The sequence below is a fragment of the Lonchura striata genome, chromosome 8 (genome assembly GCF_050655825.1).
Source record: "Lonchura striata isolate lonStrDom1 chromosome 8, ASM5065582v1, whole genome shotgun sequence".
Classification (NCBI taxonomy): domain Eukaryota; kingdom Metazoa; phylum Chordata; class Aves; order Passeriformes; family Estrildidae; genus Lonchura; species Lonchura striata.
This window is the reverse complement of record NC_140710.1, coordinates 15,656,357-15,684,033: the sequence shown is the minus strand read 5'-3', so window position 1 is coordinate 15,684,033 and position 27,677 is coordinate 15,656,357. Positions and strand designations below refer to the sequence as shown.

General features: G+C 36.4%; 1 protein-coding gene across 34 annotated transcripts in view; it reads left to right on the top strand.

Moving 5' to 3' along the window:
- LOC110468626 (uncharacterized) overlaps window positions 1-27,677 on the top strand; it is a 511,599-nt gene that overhangs the window by 66,009 nt on the left and 417,913 nt on the right. For 7 of the 34 annotated variants that reach the window (XM_085585845.1, XM_085585843.1, XM_085585839.1 and 4 more), the window contains exon 3: window positions 320-6,932. The exons of 18 other annotated variants lie outside the window; for them this stretch is intronic. The gene's annotated coding sequence lies outside the window, so the exon portion shown is untranslated. Of the gene's footprint in view, window positions 1-319 lie in introns of all 34 variants that reach the window. 9 more of the 34 variants (XM_085585855.1, XM_085585849.1, XM_085585848.1 and 6 more) reach the window with 4 other exon arrangements.

Sequence of the window (27,677 nt, the reverse complement as noted above, 5' to 3'; positions counted from 1 at the left end):
GAAGTGCATTTCCCACACAACAGATAAAAAAAGTCTTGCTAAAAAAAGGAAGTGACAATCCACGAAATGTTCCAGTGTTTTAGTGAAGCAGATTTTCTCCTGTCAGGCATGAGAGTTACAAGTGGAAGTATATGCATGTCCAGGAACAGTAGTGTCACCAAGGTGAGTCACCTCAAAAGAGAACAGTTGGTGGAGGTACTGTGTTCTTCATAAAAGAAGAGGCACCAGTTGGTGGTTGAGAATCTCTAGCTGCTTAATAGGAAGCTTGTTCAGAGACTCTGTCTGAGTCAGCTATCTTTTAATTTTGCTTCTTAAACAGATTGCCTGATGCCTATCCCAGAGAGAGGCTGCCTAGGAAAAGGTTTGTGTATGATACCACCTGCTTTATCTGTGAGTGAATTAACTTGGTCTTGTTCCATCAGCATAGCAACTTTCATCAACTTTCAGTTCTTAGAAAGTAAAATGTTTTAGACTGTGACTGAGGTGGTGCATGCTACCCACAACTTCTATAGCATTACCCTTTGTTATTAACTCTGGCAAAATCTATTTTCCGCTTTAGCTTCTCAGTAGTAAGTAGTAATTATTCAAGGCCTAGGCTTGAGATACATAAAATAACCAGCAGTATCATACCCATTAAGCTGTCAGTTTTCAGCAGGACACTTGTGCTATTACCTATGTCTTCCTGTCTTCCTGACTTCCTCTAACAATCTCTTCCGTCAGCTGTGTCTCTTATGCGCTAGAAGCTGCTGTCTGCAGCCTGGTGGATGGCTCATTTGACATGCTTGTCATGTTGTGAAATTTGTGTAGGAGCTGGATTAAATGAAGAGAAGGTTGGCTCATCTGACTGTCTACTGAGGAGCTTCAGGTCAGGGAAAGCTTTCTCCACACTACGTCTGCAGCAACTGGAACAGAAGAAAAGTAGAAGGCAATGACAGCTTTGTGGTGAGGTAGGGAGAAGGAAGCAGCAGAGACTGACTGGAGATAGCTGAAGTACATATGCTGTTGGAGTATAGGAATGTTAGTTCTTTTCTGTGCCATATTGGAGTCTTTGAGAACTTTACTGTCAGCTTTTCAAGCCTTAGACTTTTAGCACACATGCTTCTCCTAATGCTTGCAGGCATTAGTTCTTACTGCTTTTGGAAAGTTGGAGGGAGAAAACAGAAGTAGAGGAGTGATCCTCTATTATCCTCTATTATCTCCATGTGGATAAAAAGAGTGAGGCATCTTTTTCTCCCCTCTCAAACCTGAGTCTTTTGTGAAGCTCACACTAAGTTATAGAAAACTAATCTAAATAATTCTGCACTCTGTGGATATCAGCTGCTTTTTATAAAGAATAGATAGACATTTGTAATGTTCCCAAATACAGTGGTGATACAATGGTAAGGTAAGCAGTGAAAATTTCTGATACATTTTTAAGTAAAATGAGAGAGAGAGAATTACCTTTAAAATTGCATTAATGAAAAGTCATCCCTTTAAAATAGATGATAGAGTTATTTTTATGCAAGTACAGATTTTTGATGCCAAGACAATAAAGAAAAAACCACAGTTTATTCCGTTAAACTTGTATCATATTGTCAGCATTTGCCCATATGGAAAACACATAAATTGTCATGAAAACATGAAAATGGGACAAATTAGTAATGTTTTGAGTAGGCTTTATAAATATCATATGTATTTTTAAATACATAAGTGATGCAGTTTTGAACACAAAAGAGCCACAGTTGTGGCAGCCAGATTTTGCTGTGTTCCCAGAGCAGCAAAATTAGCAGAGCTGCAAATGTAGTTATTCAAAAGTTGAAAATTTGGAATAAGTCAGAAGAAGTATTAAGAGATTTGGTGGGAAACCAATAAAAGCTAAAAGTGGCACAAATACACATTCTTTTTTCTCACCAGAGGTCAGAATTTGTGTGTGTACTTTTAGATTTAACTGAGCTTTTTTCTTTTTTATGAAGGCTCAATCATTAAGCTTGACAACTTGGTGTCTGGGGCATATTTTCACTTCGTGGGTGGCTGAAGTTGTGGTATTGTTGGGCAAAGGGTAGAAATGTGAGCAGCTCTGTGACCTTTCACTGTGTTATGAGCTTCTGTGGGTCTGGAAAGTACTAAGGCTGGGTCCACGGGTTTATTCTTAACCTGCTGTTAAATATACCAGCTGTACAGAATGTCAGAGCTCAATAGGTATGAATGGAAAAATGAAGCTCTGCATTAGCTGAGAATCTGGCTCATTATGCAGAGAGGAGGAATAAAAAGCATCTTTGTGGATTTTTTCCCCTTACTTTGTTCCACTACATGTCTTCCCTGTAGGTTTTGTGTTGAATTTGTGATGGCCTCAATTTCAGAAAAAATAACTCTGAGCACTGTTGAGTATTATGATGTGTGTATTTCAGTAATTGATGCAGGCCAGAGAATAGTTGGTGTTTAGCAAGTGTTATTTTGGGATCCACTGTGCCTGGGATTCCTTCACATGCTAATCATTCAGTAGCTTTCTGCCCAAATCCTTTCTGACTTGATTCGCTGTTTGTAGAGTCAATAGCATTCCTTTCTTTCCCACCTTGTGAAAGCCCTTCCTTATGGAGTTTAAAGTCTCCAGAGCACATCACACATGCCCAGCTAAGGTCTTGTAGTAATACTCCAGTGCACCTCCTAATGTATTAAATTGTCGTTCACTGGTGTTCTGGGTCTTGAAAACAATGTCACCTGATTGTACTGGCTTAGCCCGTGAGTCTCCTGAGGCACCATCTGAATGAGAATAGCTCTCATCTCTTCTCCACAAAGGCCAGCTGGTGTGCAAACCCCACCTTTTTGTCTCTCCCTGCAGATTTGTGACCTACCAAATGGGGGTATTCCATCACTGGGGAAGCTGTGCTTCCAGCCATGGTTTTTTTACTGTTTTTCCCCTGGTGATGTGAGACTCTGCTTCTAAAGCTGAAAAAAATCTAACTCAGAATGCCAGTGCTTTTAAAGAATATTGCAAGAGAATACTATGTTGGAACCTCCTGAGAGGGAGGAAAGAGAACATGCAATTAAAAAATAGTAATTCTTCTTGTTAGTGACATGACAATAATAATGTCCATCTTTTAAAAAATTCCAAGGAAGTCCCACTGATTCATATTTATATAGAAACTGACACTGGAATGTTTATTTCATAGCTAGTGGCTAAAGGATAAGATAAAATTCTGGTGCTGTATTTATATTCTGTTTTGCAGACATATCTAATCTTCAGTGGCATGAGAAATGTTGTAGAAAAGTATGTCATCAAAAATTGCTTCAGCATCACACTTAAAAATCTGTCCTCTGGAAAACAGGTCAGCTTTCACTGTAGCTTATGGTAATACACGCAGACACTACAGAGTATTTTATATCTTATAATGGAGATAGTATAGATAATAATATACTTTCATCTATTACTTTTATCAGATCATCTTATCTCCTTTGTGGCATCAAAAGCATGTATTCAGAGAAGACTGAGACAGAAGTGTCTGCTTTATTTAATACGCACATGAAGGGCCTGATTCTGTTTACACAGAAATCAGTGGAAATTTCTGTCCTTGATGGGAGCAGAAGCAACTGTCTGAAATCTACTCACAGTATTTCATTAGTGTTCTTCATGGTATGCACATGGGGAATGGAGACTGACCTCTCAAATAATGAAAATATTATTGTAATTGAAAAGATATTAGTGCTGTAACTTTGTTGTCAATTAACAAACCTGTCAGTTCTGTTCTGTCGGGGTGTGTGCGTGACCTCTCAGTGTTATGGTATCCAAGTTCTGGCAGCAAAAAGAATTCAAAGCAGCATGCATATACATTCTCTTTGTCTTCCAAGTAATTTTTCAGGGTTTCCACAAATGATTGTCTTGTTGGAGAAGTGATAGTGCAGGGCATTAATTATTGTCACTTTCTCCTGTTTTTCAGTTGTCTTGAGTGTGGATTAGAAGTTTTTGCTTTGTTGTAGAATTATTTGGAATACGATGCTGTCTATGTTTCCTGCAATTGTCCCAATTCACCATATAATACGGATTTTTCAGTCAATGGTGTGTTAAAGTTTTTTAAAAGTATTTTTTTTATGTTTTGAGGAACTTCAGAAAAAAGCCTAAAGTTTTAGAGTATCTGTGAATCAAGTCTTTGGCAATGCAATGGACAATAACCTTCTGCATTTGGTTTAAGAGGAAAAATATGAGTAATTTCATAATGTTTTCATTCATCCAACAGCTTCTTTTGACTTTACTGTAGCAGTAATAGGCTAAAATAACTGGGTTTTTTTGTGGGGTCTTTATTAAGGAATAATTTTTTCCCTGCTGACCATATTATTGCATATTTTAGTTCCTCCTGGGGAAGAGTGCATCTGAGAGAATTCAATTGATCCCAATTGTTTGTCCTTCTGCATCTCCCAAGGAGGTTGAAAACCAGCTATAAGTGACAGCGTGAGATCTTTTTTATGCTTCCTGAATAACTGCTAAACTGTAAAAGTCAAAAGTTAAATAGGCAGTATAACTCTCAACCCAGTATTCCTAGGCACTTGTGAGATCAGACCAGTAGAGAGTCACTTTTTTAGAGAGGTTTTAGAACTTCAGCTCACATACGCATCACTCAATTTCTTTGATTTCCTGAAACTGTAAATTGAAAATTCAGTCACATTAGTAGGCTTGTGAATCCACCCTTCTTGTTGTATATAGAATTATTTTTATTCACCAGAACCAGGCAGGATAAGAAACTGAAAAAAATCTTCTATAAAATAGTTGAAATTTTAATTAAATGAATAAATCTATTGATCTCATTAAAGGAGTTAGTATTTTGTTTTATCACACTTTTGTTTGTCTTTAACGTTTTTAAAGATGTCATATTGTTCAGGAGCACAATTACAGGACTTTTCTTTTTGGAGACACTAAAAAAGATTCTGATTTTTAAAATAGCAACAGTTTAGAAAATGCTTTTCGAATTCAAGATCCAATTAGATGTTTTTAAACCTTTGGTGAGATTTCTTTACTTTCATTGATGGGGTATGGAGAAAATGTTTTCCTTGTTTTAGATTGCTTTAAGAGGCAGAAGGCATCTGTGGTGAGTCATGGACGAGTTTAGCTGCGATACATTACTAAAATGCATTTTGGCAGCAAATGGAGGAGTAACTACTCAGTCTGTTGTGAAACAAGAGAGTCTTTCAACCCATTTTTCAAAGCGCTCACAGTTCTCATTTGAAGGCAAGTCAAACAATAAAAGTAGTGAGCAAAGAAAATTAATGTGTATCTGGAATACTTTAATTAAAAATAATAATTATAATGGACCCATGGTGCTCATGACCTCCTATTTTCTTCTTATTGTTGATTGATTCTGCTAAATTTTACTCTCAGCAAATTATGTTGCTGTTCTGTTACATTTCATATTTGATTACTGAGAGATAGTGAAGCAATTTAAATGGGACTTTTTGGAAAAAATTAGACTGTGGTTTTGAATTGAAACAGTATCCGTTAAAATAAAGAAAGTTGGTTTAGTACAGTGATTATTTATAATAAAAGATTTTGCAATAAAGATCTGAAGAAAGAATTAAGTACAAGAATTAAATAGTTGGAAGACTCTCTTGAAAGCATGAAGCAAATGGTAACTTCCAGGAAATTAAAATGCAGCCTTGGTAATGACAGAATTTAAACAGAGTGACTATGGGAAACAATGAAATTATTTCTCATAAAGTCTTTGCTTCTAACAGCAAGTTCTCTGTTTTAATCTTTATCCTGGAATGCTGAGTTTCTTCTGAGTGTGCTGTCAGTTCTACCACAAGAATCCTCTTTCTGTTAGTAGCATAAGCTGGTTGTGCACAAGCTGTTTCAGTCTGGAAGCCTGTTCTTCATGTTCTGCTAATAGAAATAAATGGCACATAGTTTTGTTACTTGATGCACAGCCTTTAGGACTGTGGCAAGCACATTTCTCTCTGTGCACCTCTATGAAAAATTCTGAGAGGGGGAGAAATGTGCTTGCCACATAGGACAGAACGGATCTTTTTTTCTAGGAGTCTGTAACTTTAGAACAAACTGTAATTTCACCCTAATTTGCAATGGTTCATGTAGTTCACACTACAGTCTGTAATGATTTAGATATTGTAGCAAGAAGAGGGGAATGACTGTTAAACTGTCTTTACCATGAAAACTGCAGATATTGAGGTGTATAAGAGTGACAGAGTTTGCCATCAGAGCAGTAGTCTTTAAAAGAGGATTTTGGTCCGATTGTCACATCTTACTGAAAACAAAAATAAAGCACTAGTTTATTTAAGAACACTATCTTTTGTTATGTGCTCAGTAAGACAAAGTGACTCAAAGCAAATCTGATCTAATTCTGAATCGTTTCCTCCAAAACTCGAGGAGTTTAAATTTTTGCGTTTTTTCTAGCTTCTCCATGCAAGAAAAGGTTGAAGTTTGTTCAAGAGGATGAATATTGTCAGAAACTTAGTGAAAGTAAGTTTCAGCCCATACTGAAAAAATGCCTTGACATTTCTAAACTTTGTACTTGATTCTTGATACTGGACATCAATGGACTCGAGGCTGTGGCTAAATTTATACATGTTTTTAAAGGTATTGCTTGAAGTGGCATATGTCCAAAGATGTTTAGAATTTGAGCCTCATTTTCTTCATTCAGAGAGATGGCAGCAATATGCAGGAGTACTTACATGTCTTCAGGTGGCTCAATTATGGCGTAGAGTAAGAGTGGAAAATGAGCCAGTTTTGTATACTTGAGAAAAAAGGAAGGAAGAATCACAGGCTTCTGTGGGGAAAAGTTGTAGCTATGTAGTTCCACTGATCCATCTGTGAGCAAAATGTATCCACTTCCTCCAGAGGCTGACAAAATGGGAAGAACAAAAGCAATGCTACTCTACATTAGAACATAAGGTGACAGTGGATTCAGCTTCTGAAGAAGAGAGAAACAGAAAGCAGTTCTTAAACCACAGTAAGTATACAGAATGGAAAGTTTTCATGATTAGACATTGTTTATCCTAGATATTATTTTGTAGCTTTCAAATGTATGTTCCCTCATGAGAAACTCAATCTGTTCTCAATGTTATTTTCCAACTTCCTTGTTTCCTGACCAAAATAGACTTCATGGAGTATGACTGTCATATTTTTAATATGAGATCTATCTACAATTTGGTGGAAAGGACATGTACATAATAGTCACAGAATCAAACACACAAAATTAGAGAAATAGCTGTATCTGTCTTGCAGTTTCTCCTTTTATCTTGCCTGAAACAAAGGCAGTATGCCAATCATGTAATTGTGTTCAAATGTTGTAATAATTCAGACCACATAAGAAAAATGGCCCATCACATATGGAGAAAGAACATAGGAGAAGTGTTATTCTCTGATTATGTTTTTTTTTTTTTTTAATAAACTGTTAGAAGATAAAAGTTGTTAAGAAACTTTTATAGTTATTTAGAACTCAAAATAAACTTTAATTAATTTGATTTTTATAGACTAGTAGTCTTTAATCTCTATTGCAGAATCTGAAGTATACCTGTTACGTACTGGTAAATTAGTTGTCAATCCCTTGGGCAGTATATTTTAATATCAGTATTATATGCTAGATGATATAAATCTTGTATATGGTATTATTAGCTTAGGCAGCTGCTGACTTAAAAAGGCCAGTTTAACAAGTCACCACTGTATTATGTTTAATTAGGTACAGTTTATATAATGAGGTGTTCAGTTCTAATGGAAAGACATGCTGTGAGCAGCACATCTGCAGGAATAACTATTACAATCAGCATTGCAGAGACCCATGGAACTGCAAATTAGACTTACTTATCTAGAAATAAATTACATCCCAATGCCTTCATAAAGCTCATTAATTAATTCCACTGGCATAAAGGTCTTTTTCTTAATTTCATGTTCCATTAGCATAATAAACACAATTTGAGTTACAACAGTATGATCAGTTTAATGGATGCTATTTATTTTAGTTTTTTATTTAAAGTCCCGGTAACATAGAATTAACATCAATATGCTGTTTGGTCCTTTATTAAAAATTCCCATAGGATAACCAGCACAGATGTTCAATACAGCATCATATATTTGCTGCATTTTATGACTTTACTAATTGGCCATATGGAAAGGTGTTGCTTGGATTTATTTTTTTTTTTTAATCTGATAAATTATATGGATTGTAATAGTTACAATTGGTTACTATGTGAAATTGGACAGGTTAATATACACTGCATGCTGGGAGCAAAACAACAGTAAGCAAAGTTTTTATGTATGTGGATTCATAGTGAATAGTAACAATGTACTTCCTGGTGTATTACAATCAGCTTCATTTACATGTAGTTCCTCACATAATTGTAATTCATTAATTTATGCAGACCCTGTCTCATCAGAATGAAATGCTGCCAGCTATTTGTTTAGTCACAGTTACCTTATAGACAACCTAGTTGTTCCATTCAGCTTTTCTTGAGTCCCCGTGTTAATGACAAACTACGCTGTTAGCAACATTTGTGCTAAGATGTTGTATGTTACCAGGACAAGGGGTTTCATTATTCTTCTAATACTGATTACTGGAGATGAAATCCATACCTGTGATTTTGTTAATTTGTTGTAGACTAGAAAAATGTCTTTAAAAATTTGATTTTACCTTATATTACCCATTTTATGCCAAAGCCTAACTGTAATATCACCAAGCTAATTTTGTCATCAGCTTGGTAGAAATGTTTTCTAAGGCTTGTCTCTTATATTGTTTTTGCATTTCCTGATCTTATTTCTCCTCTCTGCATTTAGTATCAGTGACTGTCTCTGCAAATATCTTCTCCTTCAGCCTTTAATGCAGCCTTTCAGCCCCCTTTGAAAGTTACAGAGTGGCTAGGTACTCATGCATCAGGTAAACCCATCATCTGATTTTTCACATAAAAACTGATTGCTGTCTTTTCACTGTAATTCACCTTTCTGTTTCTCCCATGCTTTCAAAAATCATCTGAACCTGAGTAATTTATTTTTACTAGTGTGATTTCCTTCTATTATATGACCTCAATTATGTTATCAGAAAGAGTTGCACCAGAGCAGATGAGGGCAGGTTGCCCTAATAGTGTGTATGTCTGTATGGGCATACACAAATGCAGGTATGTAGTTCTTAAGGATCACATGGAAGCATTTTGCTTTAAAAAATGCTCTGTAGCTCATTGTATTTTTTAATACCCCCAGCCCGGCACATGCTCATATCCTTGGGATTTCTGGTTTGAGCTTGTTTTTTTTTTTTTAACAATTCCTTCTCATATATTTAATGACTGGATTTTTTTTAGGCATTTAAACATGGATATAATCTTAAGAATGGAATTTTACCTTGAAATTTAGGTTTTTATTGTAATTGGAAATTGTCTAGGCACATGCAGAAAAAGAGCTAGCCTTTAGTATCATCCCTTGTGGGTGACTCTGAGTTGTAGGAAACACAACACAGTGTAGATTGCATAAAGCAGTGAAGTTGTATGATCAGGGTAATGTCTCTTTCTTTGTAAATTTTGTTTAGTGCAGATGTTCAAATGAAATTTTTAAAGTGAATCACTATTTTCTGATGTTTCAGTGTTATGGGTCCTAAGACACACATGTCAGCAAAAAATGATTTTACACTGAAGGACAATGCTAACATTATTACACAGCTGCATTGTCTGTGAATATAATAAAGTCTTTTTGTGCACTATATAGTTGCACCCTGTAAAGATAAAGGAGAGGTGACAATAGGGGATTGATTCTGTTCCACATTTAAGAAACAGTGACTTGAAAAGCTTGTGCATTTTCAAATTCTTACATAGATATTTGTTATATGGTTCAAGCTGGAAATACGTGTTACAGGTTTTGACAACATCAAAACCAATCTGGATAAATAGTGCCAAGTTGCGTCCTTTTCCATGTGATTGGTCTGGTTTTATGGGTACATGGACGATCATGTGCAGTCTTCTTTAGCAGGGTAAAATGAACACTGTTCCAATAAGCTAAACTTTGCTCAGGTGGCAGCAAACTGCTAGAGGAGATGGCCTGGATTTGGAACATTTGGAACAGAGGGAGAGGCAGATAGTATTTTTGGAAAACAGGGTATCAGAATTATTCAGGTGATGATAGCTCTTACTAGACTGCTATGAAGTGGGAGCGAAATAAGAAGTTGAGCAGTAAGAATCCATGAAGACTCTGCAGCTACCTATAGAGCTCTATGTTGATTCCTTTTTGCTTTCTATGCCTTGCTGTGAGAGCTTAAACTTACCTCTTGCATTAACCTGTGTTATTTGCTCGTGTTACAAGGGCAAACATATTCTTGAAAATTTTATCCTCAGGAAGAAGGTAAAACCACATTGCTTTACATCTGGTTGTAGAGACTTATTTCTATATTTTATTTGGATATCTGAATCTGTAATTCCAATTCACCTACAAAATTATATTCATAATGACAAGTAACTGGCATAGAAGATTCTGGAGAATCTTCTACCTGCCATTTCAGTTATTCCTCTGATCTCAGAGCACCTGAGGTATCAGCCTATATGAAGTTGAGCATTTTGATTTGTCTGGAAGTGCATTGGGCATCTGACAGCTTGGGGTTTTTTTTCCCTCAGCTGTGTTTTTTTCATAGACACCTCTATCCTATCTCCACTTCTACCACCAGCTTTGCACTTTGCAGCTGGACAGACAGTAGTTGGCTTTGTAGGGTTGAATGCCTGAAATGGCATGCAGCCATTTTTCTTTGATTTGTTGGATTCAGTTTAACAGAGAAGTCTTGGAATCAGAGAGAGCAGGTTTCTCATGTTGATACTTACTGATCTGATCTCTTACTCAGTTGTGTCCCAATGATGACTGAGTTTGCTTAAAATCTGAGTAGATGGAGAAAGGATAATACTCAGGGCATAAGTCCTAAGACACACATTAGAAGGAAATGAGTGTTTATAAAAGGGCAAAGCTATCTTTATACTGCTACACTGCATATAACCCTCTGCAAGGAGGAGTTCTGATGGAGGGCTCAGAAAGAATAAGGAGAAAATTTAGCACAACACAAAGGTTTCTACAATATAGGCTTAGTCTTCTGAAATAAGGCATCTTTTGAATATTGCTTGCTGTCTGATGGAGAGAAATAAGTAGCAGAGAATCAAAATTAAATTGGTGTCTCACAGTGCCTGAGGCTTAGGATAGAACTTTGTGTCACAGAGGAATACAGAAAAGCATAGCTGCAAGTATAATTTCACAGACATGGCTGGTCCTGGGAAAGTTTGGCTAGGAAAGAGGCAAATTACTGTTAAGTTTCACCAGAATCTGATCAGACCAAATACAGTCAGAATAAAACAGAGTCAGAATAAAACACCTTTGCCACATAGACATAAATGCCTTCTGCATTCAAATAGAACTGTACTGTGTTGTCTGGTCAGTGAGGCTCTGACAAGAATATTTTTACAGAAGCTGAGAATTTCTCCAACCTCTCAACAATACCTAGAGACTTCTTATCTCACTAGTGTCCCAATAAAAAGAGATAGGAGATTTCTTATTTATTTAAAACAGTATGGTGAGTTAAAATGCTTTGTAGTGTAGCCTTAATATAGACATTGATTAGATGCCAGGTTGGTACAACTAAGTAAAATGCTAATACAGTCAGACATGTTTCTTAAAGCTGTCAGATGCATGTTATTTCCACAGGACGTTCCAGATGCTTTATTTGCATCTTGGTGATAAATATTAAGGGGCAGAAACATTTAAAAAGCTTGTAGCCCTACAGGTGTCACTTTTCAGAATAGAATCTATTTCCCCTAGCAGTGTATATCAGCGATTCTGTAAGTACGGTGGAAATGTATGTATTCCTTTCTGCTTAGGAGTGCTCTCTTGTAGTCTGTCTTTCGCTTGATCTCCAGGAGACAATATCAAGTACAATGCTCAGGCCTTATACTTCAGACCACAAACTGTAGGTTTCTGGTTGTTGCTTTTTTTCCTCAGTGCATGCTTAAAAAAGGTAGATAACTTTTAGGAAAAAATCAGAAATATGTAGAGAAACTGAACAGTAACATTAATGTTGAATCCACAAGCCTTGTAATCTGTTTCATTTGTTTAAGCAGCCACTTTTAATTATAATAGGTACTGTTGCACTCAGGTAAATATTAGTGGTACTTGAAATGAGCACCTAAGAAACAAAGGATTTGTAGAAATTCAGTACACATATAGCTGAACTCCTTTGAGAAGTTGCTTTGTTCTTGTCATAGTGCTTGAAGTTAATGGACAACTGAAATAGAATGGCTGTATGTGTCATACATTGAGTGAAGAGGACTGACTTAAAGCCATTAGTGTCCAGAAAAGAAAGACAAAGGCAGAAATTATATTGCTTCCAGATGAATCCTAACTGTTCCCCAGATTCCGTGTTAGCATGACAGGCTATAGGAAGGCCTTTAATCGGAAGGTCAGATAGCGCAATTTTAGTCAGATTTTCTTGATTGAAAAAGCACTAGGGAACTCTCTAGAATGTTACAGAATCTACAAAATACTTTTTAAAAACTGTTTTAATGGCTTGATGGCCTAAGTGACAATTCTACCTGTCACACTAAAAGGGAAAGTTAGCTTTCAACACTGTGTATGGTAGAAGTGCTAGAAGAGCCGACTTATGCTGGAGTTTGACGAAAGTAGTCAATTATTTTTTTGTTTCTTCAGAATTCTTTAATGCAGTTAAAGCATAAACCTTAAAACTCCCTTCCATTACTACTGTTCTTGAATTGATTTAATGTCAGCCCTCAATAGCTTCTTTGCTCCTGAAGAAGTATTTTGGCAATAGACCTTTATCAGCATTTTCTCTTTAAGAGTTTAAAAAAAAATAATTTGATAGTTAGCTTCCCCACATTCTAATATAGATTTTTAATAAGCCTCATCAATCATACTTACTATAATATAATTAAGGTGCATTTCAAAACAGTCCACTCTTGACATCAAATACTAAATTTGAAACAGGTACTTGAATATATGCAACATGGAGAGCTCCACTGTAGATCATTTGTGTGTTCCTGTGAAAAACATGTCTCAAACCCTTCTCTTTGATTAGCAAATGTGTCAGCTAGAGCTTTTAGTACTGAAATCTGTACACAACCTCTTGTTTTCTGACTGTTGATTCCTCCCACTTCTCAGTCATTATAACAGCCTCTGTATTTACTGGGCATCTGTATAAAGCTGGTTTGGCAGGAGGCATGGCTGTCTACTTCAATTTGCCAGTCTTGAAATTCTGAAGTTAGACTAGAGCTGAAATGATGATGAAGAGAGAAAGAAAATCTTAAAATCCTCTTTTTGCTAACCAATAAAAGTTTCTCAGCCAAAAAACCTCTCATATTTATGGCCTCAGGATTAACATAAGGCAGTGTTTCCCCTTAGGTCTTTTGTCACCTTTGTTCTCCTGTCACTGCTTTTCATTCTTTACTCTCCTCCTGTCAGTAAACCCACATGAACAATAACAGAAACATCATTCTTTTAGTAAAATAAGTACTGAAATGCCTCATTGCTTGAGCTGACTTATTTGCTGCTTGAAGCTTCAATGAATGTCCACAAGTTGCAGTAAATCTGTTTCTCTGTAATGGAGCAAACCCCAGATACTGCATAGCAAGAATCATTGAGCTAGAGTCACTACAGCTCTAATTCTTGTATCCTTGGGCTCTCACTACATGTTGGATACCACTTGCAGTTTTGGATGAGAAATTTGACAGGCTACAATAATAAGTGGTCTAGTTAGTACTGGCTGCAGAATAACTACTTGTACCAAACAAATGGTGTTTTGCTGTAAGAGGGGGAAATGCTACTGTTTTAGATGAAAACCTTTCATTTTCCTATTTTGGTTGCAGACATTTTTCTGTACACTACAGAAGCACAGTTCTGAGGAAGGTAGAGCAGATGTGCATTCAGGCAGTGGTATTTTATCATTTGACTTAGTGTGAGAACTAGGTGACATTTTAAAGTTTGTGTTATGTAAGAGGGCAAATAAAATCATCTAATGATGCCTTTTAGCCCTCAAAATTAATTAACTTGTACTATGGAGTATTTATTGTATAAGCTTTCTGAAACTTCTTTTCCATTTCATTATATTAGAATGTAAACAGTCTTCAGTAGTAATAGTTAATTAGGCTGGTTTGTAGAGATTCTGACACATTCAGGCCCAAAACAGGGAAAAAAAAATGCTGATGTAATGTTTACAGAAGTACTCCTGCTAAATTTTCTTACATGTAGTGATGTCATGTATTTGGATGAATTGTGTTCACAGTATGTACAAACACACTTTTTGAAGTGAGAGAAACTACCCTTTGTGCCACTCCTAAATAACCTAGGTATTTTTTAAACTTTGCATTAAATACATGTGACTTCACTGTTCATATAGCTTGTAATGAAAAATATTAGTGTCAACTGTTCCCTTTATGCCTTGATATTATACAGTTGTCAAAGAGAAAAATTACATTCTTCCTTTTCCTTAATATTTACCAACTTAAGAGATTTTGTTGCCTGTTGAGCAATCTCAGAAGGAAATAAATGACTACATAGGATGGGACTTCGAACTATAAGACTCATTGTCTTCCTTTTTATTTCTTAGGCCATTTTCCATCTGTGCAGTGAAATGGAGTGCAAGTGCCTGATATGTTAGAAACTACACTGCTTTTGACTTCTGTTTTGCTTTTTACCTTTTGCTGTTATTTACCCTAAATAAAATTATGACTTGTCCTGAAGCATTTATCAGTTAAATGTGGCATTGTAATCAATTTTATGAGTTTTTAATCCAAACTGAATATCAAATTACAGCTGAGGGCACTCAGCACCGTACAGGGTGGGGTCCATAGCAAAAGCTGACATTTGAGGAATAAATATTGTATAATAATTTTAAAGATTTGTGAGATTTCATTATGAAGTTTTGTTTAAACTGGTGGAAAATTCTCATCGATAGAATCATGCACTTCACTCAAAAGAAAGAAGAAACAATGCATTTTGTTTCTATCAGGAAATGTGTTAACAAAATTCTATGGTAAATGTGACTGCTTTAACAAAAATCCATGGCAATGTACATGTGAGTATTTACTGCTTGTGAACAGAGTCTGACTGACTGACACCCTCATGTTGAGTCATAAGATTCAGAAGGGATCCCCCTTTCATTCTGAACTCCTCAGGGGGAAGTTTAGATGCAGCTGGATACAGAATTAGTCCCAGACTTGGTGAATGATTTGTGTCTAAAGGATTATATATGCACATCCTTTTCTCTATGTCACTTAGATAAGATTTCAAGTTTCAGTGTGCTTATTCCCAATTCTCTTACCAAGTATTTGATATAAGAAGGATTCCTACTCAGGGACTCATCCTAATGTGCAGCCCATTGCCATTCAGGAGAGCTCAGTGGGCCCTGGGCTGCCCGTAAGTATATGGAGTCAGATGATGGACTTGTAGTGATTTTTGTATACTGACTACAGATTTTAGCTTTGTCCAGATTTGGCTTGAGTAGGGCATTGACCAGCACTGTGGTTTGGAGTGTGCCTTGCTCAAATTAGCCTTTGGCTATTGTGTTGTTATGTCTCCCCTGAATCCACTTTAAGCTGGATACAGCCATCATGGCCAAACCATCCATTAGGACCACCACTAGTGGTTAGCACTTGAACAGGTTTGCAGGAAATAGAGGTCAGGTTGAAACAGAGAAGGAGAAGCATACTGTCACAAAAAGCACGGCAACAGGACAGGATGTACGGAAGAATGTATCTTATTTTCATAGGATAAAATGACTGCCCTGGCAGATAATATACTGTAAGATGTATGTCCTAATCGTAGATAATGCTTTAATGAGAATTTACAATTTGGAAAGCACTCCAAGCCCATATATATTGCATCCAGAATTCAAGCCTACAGGTTTCCTTGTGTTTTTCATTTTTACTCTCATGTGACAGCTTAACTTGTTACTACTTGATTATAATTAGGTGCTTGATTTTCATCAACAATAATTTCTAAGTGGAGTACTTTATGTCTTTTTAAAGCAGGCTTTTCTTAATATTGCATGGTTTCAGCCAAGAACATGAATTCCTCTGCCTCAGTTTATGTTTGCATACCATGAGTAATTTACCTAACTCAAATGTAATATTCAGCATAAAAAAAAATTTCTATGTAATATTTTAAGCTCCTATTGAAGTTAGAGTAAATTGAACTTATCCCCCATACTATGTTACATTAACCTCTGAAATCTTGACTACAACTGATGTTTCAGGCCCTGAAAAACCCACTGTTATCTTTTGTAATATCTCTTTTCTCTTATTAGCATAGCATGCATCTGTTTTAATTTTGTTGAACAGTTCTAATTTCAAAGTCACATGTTTGTTGAGTTTCTAACCCTGAAGAGCTACCCAGGATTAATCAAAGCTTAGTCTGTGTAGAGCGTCTTTTGATTGTCTTCCTTTCGCTGTCTTTAACAGGACATCGCCTGTGTAAGCAAAATCAATGTTAAATGTTTGCTAGAAATGTTGGGAAGTTAACATAAAAGGTTCTGTCACCCGAATGAGGGTCCTGGAGAAACTGGAAAATTTTTTACATTTACTTCAAGTTTTGCTTAGTGTGCTGCATTCTGAGAGGGGAGTTCTGGCAGCACTCAGACATATGCACATAGGGCTGAGTTTCATTAACCATTTTCCATACAAAGTAAAAGTATTCAAAAGAAACTAAACAGTAAAGTCTTTCTGGAAAATTATTACTGAAAAATTGCTTCAATACTCTGTGTATGTAACATATATGAATCCTGATTGGTTTCCATGTATGTGCTAGAGGCTATTTGAGGCTCATGTAAGGACACTGGTGGAAAAATGGTTCAGAGTTATACAGGAAAAAAAATAGAAACCATTTTAAAAGATGTTTTAGGGAGGGGAAGGTATGACGAAGGAAATTCATTGTAGAGGCTGCCATAGGCAAGCAAGTAATTTGGAGGGGAAAAGGGAAAAAACATGTTTCAAAAAATGAGTGTGGACTATTAGTGAAAAAATGCTGGTTACTCAAAAGTATGCATTTGAGAGAGAACTGGCCCATGAGGCTTGAACTCAGAAAGAGGATCGAGAAAGAGAAATGTATGCGGATCCTTCTGCTCACCCAAAAAGATCTGTATGTAGAAATCTAGTAAAAACATCTCTGTTTGCTGGCTTACATGTATATGACTAGCTTACAAATCTGGGGAAGGCATGAATGTATAGGAAGTCAGTACATATCCTGGAGGGAAATCTGGTGGTCTAACATAGGTCTTGATGATGAGAGCAGAATCACAGAGAATGTGCTGAGTTGGAAGGGACCCATGAGAATAATCAAGTCCAACTCCTTGCCCTGCACAGCACTATTCCCACCATGTGCCCAAGAGCATTGTCCAAATGCTTCTTGAACTCTTCTTGAACTCTGTCAGGCTGGTGCTGTGACCACTGCCCTGGAGAGCCTGTTCCCCTGCCCAACCTGGGTGAAGAACATTTTGTGATATCCAGCCTAATCTTCCCTGAAAGAACTCCAGGCTGTTCCCTTGGGTCTTGGCCACCAGAGAGAAGAAATCAATGCCTGCCCCATTTCTCTTCCCCTCACGAAGAAGTTGTGACTGCAGTGAGCTCTGCCCTCAGTCTCTCCAGGCTGAACAGAACCCAGTGCCCTCAGCTGATCCTCACAGCTTCCCCTCAAGGCCCTTCACCATCTTTGTTGCCCTCCTTTGGACACTCTGTCATAATTTAATGTCTTTCTTATATTGTGGCACCCAACCACAATAAAACTGCCCCCAGCACTCGAGGTGAGGCCGCCCCAGTGCAGACAGAGCGGGACAATCCCCTCCCTTGCCTGGCTGGCCATGCTGGGACTGATTCCCCCAGGACACGGCTGGGCCTTCCTGGCTCCTAGGGCACTGCTGAGTCATATTCGACTTTCTGTTGACCCCCAGGTCACTTTACTCTTTCCAGCACTGCTTTCTAGCAGTTCCCCAGTCTGTATGTACAGCTAGGATTGTCCCATTGCTATTCTTAGAGGGCTGTATGGAAAGGACAGAGAGACAAACACTGCCTGAGAAGTGCGACATAGTACAGAAGAGGGACAGGGAGTGGCCATTCTCTCAGAAATTTCTATCCTGAAATGCAAACCACAGCAGAACAGTCTAGAGAGTGTTTGACAAGTGGAGCTCTACGTATTTCTAAGCATTATGAGTTTTGAAAGAGTTGAGAGGTTGAAAGATTTCCCTTAAGTGGGCATTAGATACTGATTGCCTGGGATATGGTTTTTTTTTTTAAGCCACTTTTTCTGTGAGGTATTTAAATGGGGCAATGGCTTCATTCTTTAGCAATAACATCTTGTGTATTTGGCTATTTTGTATTTTTCACAGAAGTGCCTGCTTGTTATATACACAGCATTTTCCTTTTCCCAGAAACCCTTGTGATATACTTATGTAGAATTTTTATGTCTTTTCTGATTCAGACAGCTTAGCCTGAATCCCAGCATGGAGTAGAACAGCTTTTTTTATTCCATAAGACAAGTCAGTGGGCAATCATCATAGGAACTTTATTATAAACATTCTGTCCTAACCCAGCAGCGATGCTAGAACCCATGAACTAATTTCTTAGCTTAATCAGCACTGTATCTGTTTTATAAACAGACATATTCTATTGGATTAATGAAAGGCTACATTCCAAGTTCTGGAAATGTGAGCAATGTTACAGAGTAGATATGTATGTAAGTTTAAAAGATGTTCTTTCTGAAATGCATGGTTACAAAGTTTGCTGGATTACACAAAAAGTAATAGAAATAGATTTGTATACTGGTATTAATGAATTTTTTGTTTTGGTTTTGTTTTTCCTGAACGAGAGAAATTCATATGGATAGAAATCACATTAGAAGTTAGAATCTTCTTTTCATTTGTTTTGTATGATGCATTCATAAATGTGTTTTGAGAGAAAGAATGAAAAGGCAAGAAACATTTGTACATGTGTACTTGAATGTAATGCATATTGAGCAATGACCAAGGTATCAATGTTTTAAGTTCATATTGCTAAAATTGCTCGAGGCTTATCTGACTCTGATGCTGAAACCTGTCATCAGTTTCCACTGCCTTCAGGGAGTGCAGAATTAAATTAATACTGAAAGTTTTTGAAAATTAGGCGATATCTTTGCAGAATTGGAATTGAATAGCCTGACGTGGTTCTAATATGATATTATTGAAAATTTAAGGTAAGTACAATTTTGTTAATATTCAAAACTTGTTAACACTTGACTATTCTTCAGTCTTTGAAAATCCTGCTGCCTGCTGGTGTGAATCTGAATCTGCTTGTGCTGCTTAGAATGAAATTATTCTAGTAGTGTTCTTGTCTTATTGGAGTGACTCTGGGAAAGAGCCAAACTGCTGCTGAAGATGCTCAACTACCATGCTACTGAATTGCTCTCTTGGATATATTTCTTAAAAATCTCTGACAGCATCTCAGAAGTGAAGAATTTCAAGAGATATAAATTACAATTACTATGTAATAAATTATTCTGCTATATCAATAGCTTGCTATGCAAAGTAACCTACTTGGGGGAATGAACTAGACTAGTGTTTTGCTCAAGCTGTGCATTTATAGGGGAGTTATTGATAGTGGCCTTGTTTGCCAGATTCAAACAGCTACTCAAGAATCATAGATGTTTAAACAGCATGAAGCATTTTTTTTCAAAAGTACGCAATGACATTTGTCCTTTTTCTCAGTGGCTTTCTTGAGGCTTTTTATTTAGGATACTGTGTTTAGAAATATTAAAGATTTCTAATTCTAATATAAGAATTTAGATTATTTTTTAGCTTGAATGTAAAGCAGAGGAAGGTAACTGGGTAACAAAAACATCTACTTCTTGGGCTGACCAGTTGATTTCAGCAGTGCAGGTTTCAGAGTTGTCAGTAAATTCTGCCAGAATTAAAATGATGAGTTTTCTTCAGCTAAGACATGTCTGCAGTGAATTGCTCAGACTGAGGTTTCAGGGCCTTTCATACTAAACTTAGGATTTATCTAGTTTAGTTGTTTTTAGAACATGTTAAAAGTATTGTAATCAAAGTGAAAAGCATGAATTTATTGATCTTGGTTTAGGAAAAAGGTCTCCCTTAATCCAGAAAAGTATACGAAAACTGATAGCATCAGTACATCTTATTTTGTCCGAGACCTGAATCTTGCCCACTCTTATGTACCCTCATAAAATGTTCATATTCCTGTTGATATTGCAAAGTAGATGTCTCTTTGCAGGATCTAGACCTTATAGCTGTGGAAGTTACCCTTCTCTGGATTAAGTATTCAGTTTGGTTTTTTATGGCTGACAGACTCTCAACCTAGCTGATTACAGGCAGAAGTTACACAACGTGTTTATTTATTTACCTTTAAAATACTGTTTTGTAGTTTTAAAACTTCCATCTTTGTAATTTTCCTTGGTATAGTTAAAGCTGTTTATTATGTGGAAGAGCACCTAGTGGTACTTAGTATAAAAAGATATGGATGTTTTGTAGAGGAAGTGACATCCACTCTTATTTACTGCAGCTTTAATTTGGAGAGGCCTATTATTTACAGACACATTTGTCAGAAATTGCTTCACAAATATATTTTTTTCCTCTGCTGTGCTAGAGTAATTTTTTTCGATGTAAATGAAATAGGATTTTAAAAGTTTCACTCACAATTAAAGGTTCAAATCTGTGATCAGTGTTATATTCTACAGTAAAGTTCTCTAGCTGTGTTATTGAAGTTCGTGAGTTAATCATGAGTGCTTTGCCTGAGCTGACCTGGAACTGGATATACTATAGCTGAGTTTACACAGTTCTGTGTTGTGTGGCTTTGCTTGGATTGTTTGGCCTGAATTTGTGATCCCTGTATTGCAATGTTTCAAACTTCTTTCCTCCCATCAAAACTTCATTTTATGTTTCATGATATATGTAATTTTGCTTTATCTGGGTTACTTTGTTTCCTTGGATAATAAAGAGATGAGCTGGATAATGAACTAGTATTTTCATAATTGTTACCTCTTCCTTTCTCAGCAGCGCAGGATACCTTACTTGCTTTTGTGGTCACTGACAAACAGATTGCTGAGCAACCCACAGCACTGCAGCTGTATTCTGTCTGTACTCCTGGGGCATTTAGACCCCTCAGTGTGCAGGTGGAATTGGTTCTTTCAGTTCATGATCCTTCACTCATTCCTGTAGCATTTGAAATGATTCAGTACTGTATTGGAGGTTCAATAAGTATACTTAAATCCTTCCATCAGTTACTCAGAAGCGTCTTATAATGTGACAGGTACAGGTGCAAATGTCTTCACTCGTATATAATTCCACTTACAGATCAATAACTATCTTACATATTAGAGCTATGATAGATTTCCTTGGAAAATTGCATTCACCAGTGAGGTGCAGTGGGGAATATATAATTTCAGGTAGCTTTTAATACAGAATTTTCTTTTAATAAAGAAATGATCTGTTATTTAATTCTATAATGAGATGTGTAGGCAAACAAGTTACTACATCCATAAAGCAAAAATATGAACTAGCAGCACCACGCTGCAAACTGCAGGCTTGATTGCTCTTAACTTTAGGTAAATATAAGATAACATATTCCTCAGTAATACGGTAACAATGGAGGAATTAGTACAGAGAAGCTGTAGTGTGTAATTACCCTCTCCAGCTTACTGCATCCATGTGTTTATTTGTCCATTTTGTAATTGTTCTGAATTTTTTTTCTTGGTTTGTGATTAGGTAATTTTCCTTGTTATTGTGGAAGAGCTGCATAACAGCCTTTGTATTTCACTCTGCTTCTGAAGTGTTTGTTCACATCACATTCTTTTTCTAAGCAAAGAAATGATGTTCATTAACAGTATAATCACAGTGCTGTGGTGAGTTTATTGTGGGCATGGCTTTAGGAAGAGTTTCAAGGGAACCCAGAGGGTGATTGGGCACTGGAACAGACTCCCCAGGGCAGTGGTTACAGACCTCAAGAAGTGTTTGGACAATGCTCTCAGGCACAGGGTGTGAGTCTTGGGGATGGTGCTGTGCAGGGCCCGGAGCTGGACTTGATTCTCATGGGTCCTCTTCCAACTCAGCTCATTCTGTGCGATTCTGTGATTCTATGACTCTCCTGCTCTGCACATGTCTTGAAGCATGTGTGATCACACCCAGAATGACACATAGGGCATCATCTTTCCTCATCCAGATTGTATCGGGATGGGGCCAACTTTCTACTTTGACTTCTGTCATGGAAGATGTGTATTCTTATTCAGAGTGCCTTTATGCCTCCAAGGGAGATGGTTTTCCCTTGGTTTTTGAACAAGACTTTGAATTTGGTGATGTGAGATGTGAGCAAGCTTGGTTGTTCTGTTTGTAAATTAAAGATCACTAGTCTAATGTGGGGTTATGTCCTGTAATTATGCATTGACATAGCGAGGGAGGAACAGATTCCATTCTGCTTCTGAACTTTGCATTTATTTTGGCATAGGCTTTCTATTCTACCCTCTAAAAATATACAGACTTCTCCACTTTGGATCCTAACCCCAAATTATTTTGGGCAATTTTCAGATACAGAGTTATGGGCATAAGCATGCAACATGTGAGATTTTATGAATAGCTGTTCATAAAACTTAGGCAGTATTGTGTATGTATAAATTGTGTAGCTTTTGAATCCATGTGATACACAAATTGTCATGAACGGGTTGCAGAACCTCCTGTCATTTATTTTTATAGCTAATGGCTTTTTTTTATATTCCATTTTCTACAAATTTTCATTAAGCAGTGCATGTAAAGTGCTTCAACTTGACTTTGATGCACATTCAGTATCAGAAGGAAAGATCAGGCCTTTTATCTCTAAACTACAGATCAATTACCTTTCTAAACACTTACCTCATAATTTTCCTTTAAATAAAAAAGAAAAAAGGTACTACAATCAACTGTATTAAAGAAAAGAAAAATGAAAGTGGTCGGAAAAAATGGAAGTATCACCGAAGATAAGATTTAAGGGACTATGGACCTGCCATTATAGGATTAGATACTGGTGCACAATTATCCCATAGAGTGTAAAAGAAAAAATTATACCTTTATATTTGGAAGTAAAAAAATCTGTAATTTCTTGAAGCAAGAAGGTAGCTGACTTGCTAATGAATTAAATATGTGACAGCTTTTAAGTGAAGCACAGCTGCTGAGTTGTCAGAGCAGGTGACTTTATCATCAGCAGATTTTGATGGTATTATGCTTAGGATGAAATAACCACTTGTTTCAAAAAACAGTCTCTAATATCCTATCTGAAGGTCACTCCCATAGATTTCATTCCTTAATATTCTACCTGACATTCCCATTTTCTGAAGTATGAGTCTTTAGATACATAAGTCTTGGATATTGTAGCATCAAAAAGGCTACAATGTGCAGCATTGCAATTAGGTAGAGAAAATCCTCTTACTATTATATCTGTGAACTGTAAACCAAAAGTTCCAGTTTTTGTTGTTTATATATTTTTACTGGGGCTCTTATAATAGTACAGTCATGTTCTAAATGGGAGTGCTTTTTGATTCAGCTCTATAAGACTTTTAAAAAAAATTCAATAGAAATGGTGTTGGAGTGTAGGTAAAATACTAACATCCTCTTATAAAGCTCTTGGCTGTGTAGGTTCAACTTAGGGGGTATTTTTCTTTTGAAACGACATGACATTATTTCAGAAGGCAGAAAAGAGACTCTTATTTTATTCATTTAGATTCCAACTGTATTAAACATGTTCAAAACACAAGACTCCCCCTCTTTGAAATGAACAAAATAGTCAAATGCAGAAGAAGCTATTCAAAATTGTCTTTTAATAAAAGTTTAAAGTCTTCAAAATATATTTGCCCCTGGAGCAAACTTTTTTCATTTAATATTGTGTCTGTTAATTAGTGCTTCAAATTTGCAAATTCTTTATTGGTTTATATCAATGTAATACCCAAAGCTCATCTCATTGCCAGCTTTGAATGAAATATGATCCTGTTTATTCTATTAAAACGAAGGCTTGAAATTGTTACCCAAATGCCACAGGAATTCTTGCCATTTTCTCATCAAATTTCTCATCAGATTTTTTGTTAAAGTCACATTGTTTTAGATTTTGAGCCTTGGCATTTAAATGAAATTCAATGTGCCCCACTGGAGAAAACATCTGCAGGGACATATTATGTACAATATCCATTCCAATCAAGCAGGAGTGCACTGTGTGACTGAATGAGGAGCTTATTCTTACTCCACTTAGGTTTACCCTGATGTGGCTATTGAATCGGTCTGTGACAAGAAATGTTTAGAAAATTAAACTAGCAGAACATAAATGTTTTTTAATACTCAGAGCAAATACTTCCAGTTGCACAATATTAATTTAAGAATGACATTTTATAAAAGAACCTGGAGGAGTTTGATGCCAAATTCCCTCAGAAATGCAATGGAACTTGGGAATTGGAGCCTTCAGGTTGCCTTGGTAAATCTCTGAGTGATTATTATTAAGAGTTTTCTTTGAATATAAAATTGTGATCTACTGAAAATGAAGGGAGTAGAGAGGTGTTGGGGGAGAATGAAAAGAAAGAATAAAAAAATCAATTCTGTAATACAATAAAACATATTAAAAAGTTGCAGAAATTCTGGAAGCGTGGAGTTAACCTGGAACAGTCTCTTTTTTTTTTGTTTTTTGAGCAACTGCCTTACACATTAGGAGTGTCCCCTCCAGTTGGTGGGCAAAAAAAGGCAGTGTGGAGGAGCAAGCCCTCCTACAGCAGATATGGGTGTTTGTGGAACTTGCTCCTTTTTCCAATGTAGAATTCTGACCAAAAAGTAAAAAAGTTTCTACAAGATGTACTCATGGTGGCAGAGTCCTTTGCCATCCTTTGAAAGACTTCTTTTACAGGCAGAGCACCTGCCTGTGACATCTCTTCTGCTGCAGACCTGTGAAAAAAAGAGCTGTTGTTATGAGCTTTTCAACTGCTTTTTAAAAACTAAAAGAGGTGCAGCAGTGGAGGCAGGGGGGTTGCTCCAGAGAATTACTAGATTTTATCTGTCTTTAGCACTACAAGCCATGAGGAGCAAATCAAGAATACCAGGTCCAATTTCTGTGCCCCCTATTACAGAAAGGACATTGATAAACAGGGACAAAGTACAGCAGAGGTCCAGCAGGATGGAGCCAGGCTGTTGACAGTGGGCCATGGTGAGACAGGGAGAAACAATGGGCATAAATTGGAAAAAAAAAAAAAAATTCTGGCTGGATGTAAAGGAATACTGTTTCCTCTTGAGGACAGACAAGCATTGGAAAATATGATGCAGAAAGACTGGGCAGTCTCTATCTATGGAAGTTTTTAATGTTGAGTTAGATGAAGCCCTGTTTAACGTGATCTGACTTCAACGCTGTCTCTCTTGTGAGTTTAAGTTTGGGCTAGAGACATTCTGAGATCTCTTTCAACCTGAATTTTCCTATGATATAATTGGATTTGTATAGGAGGTTTCATGTTTCTCTTTAAAATCTTCCTCACTCCTTTCTTGTCCTTATTCTACCTGTTTATCTCAGTTTGTTATTTAGAGTTATGTCAATGGATCTTCCAGTGGTGTATAGTTCCTTTCAAGAGCACTTCTGGAAAAATTGATTAATAATGAAAAACAAAACAAAACGAAAACCCAACAAACAAACAAGAAAAACCCCCACCAACGAAATCACAACAAATCAAAATACAGTCAACAAAAGTTGTCCAATATGGTTATCAGATAGAAGGAATTCAATCAGTAGGGTACAGACAAAAAAGAAAAAAAGTGTAACTATAATGAAACATTAAATTTATGGTAGAGTTCCAATACTGTGTGTAACTTTATTTACAAAATGTGCCTATTTGGTAAAAGCAGGCAGAGTAAAGCTTATAAACTTATGATTAACCCAAGCAGTGCAGTTCTAAACTTCACAGGTTCACATCTACTTCCTTCAAGTTTGATGAGACAGGAGAATTGCACATTGAATTTGGAGTTCAGAAAAGCTGTATACCAAACAGAAAAGGTGTTACTGAAAATATTCTCATTGAAATCTCTTGCATTTGATACTCAGAAAGTATTCCTATGGTTTTAACAGCTGATCCTAACTGTCAGAGGAGCCATGTAGTAAATAAACACTTTCTTAGAAATTAGGTAGATCAGATGGGAATTGGGTAGATCAAAGCCTGCTACAATGGGTAGTCTGTGCTAATAGAAAATAACTCTGGTGCCTCCTATAGCTAACTGCATGAAAAGGTAATTTTAAGCACAAATTGCAACATATGGTCTTAAGAAGTATTCTTCAAATTATTTGTTTTTCTGATTTGAAAGGATTTTCAAATCAAGAGCTTTCACCCTATTGTGCATGTGAGGTTTTTTAGTAACTATAGCCCTCTAGCTTTCCACAAGAACTGAAATTTGTTTTCTTTCATAATTTGCATACAGCTACATTGAGTTGAAATGGATGATGAAAAGGAAGGTTTAGTTATTCTAGCACCTGACAAGTAAGAAAAGTTGTTTGGGGCATTTTGGTGCCCAGGAAAGGATTGAAAAGCTGATCAGAAGTGATATTCCATACTTATTCTACATGACCATAAAGGAAAGTTGTGCATTTTGGAGGGTGCAGTTTTAGTACTTTTTAAAGAGAAATGTGAAGCATAGTGAAATAGGTCTGTAAATATTTTGTTTATAGTGGGGCAAAAAGGAGAAGAAGCATGAATTAAAACATCATCAATTGGTTCAACAATTCAGTTTACTTCTGCTGGCAAGAAAGGATGTTGGCTGATGACCTGGTAAGAATGTACAGCAAGGCTAGATTATTTTTTTTTCATAATGTTTAAGTCTTTCTTGTGTTCTTCAATAGTACTGGGGAAAATGTGCTAAAGTGGGAGCCGATTCTTAGGTTTTTTTCCGTCTGTGATTCCCCATTACATTTGCAGAGATGACATGTCAAATTTCTGAACTGCTTCTTCAGCAATCTCAAATGGTCTCTGAATTTCAGGCTCAGATACTTTCTAGCTCAAGCATAATTATCACAAATAACACTTTCAGTAGGTCTAACTCTGCTTTCACTTACAGCCAGGTAATCTCCTTATCTTTTGTAGGCAGAATAGAGGAAATTCTTTTTCTCATGGAATGATTCAATTTGGGGTTTGCATTTGTGTTACAAAACTAGTTCTTCATAGTGCATGTGTTAAATTTGTCCTGATTTTCTTTAACTACTGTCTCTGCAAGGCTGACATGTGTAAAAATAGTATTTTAATAGTTTTTTATTTTTATTTGTTCATGTGTTAATAGATATGATTCTGAAGATGTAAACTCATGTGTGAAGCAGACTTATTAAGTAAGCAATCACTATTTTTGCAGGCTGAGTACATGTTCAAAACAGAAAGCTGCTAATATCACAGAGATAAAAGGATCATTTGCACTAATTTATGAAGCTAATTAATCAAATGAACTGAGTATATTAAGCAGTTGGTGATATTCTGCTGAGCGGAATTGAAACAAAAATTTTGTCAGTCTTATTTTTGTTATTTTCATGACATGACTTATATTGTGAGTTTCCTACAATAACAGCTTTTTCATAAACACTGACAGCTTAAGCAGTTCAATAAACAAGAAATGGGAATGCTCACAATATCCAGGCAAATTCCTCTTTATATCATAATGTTTCCTTAATGAATTACTGAGAATGAAAGACACAGTATATGAAGACTGCTCTGGCTGTAAATATTATAT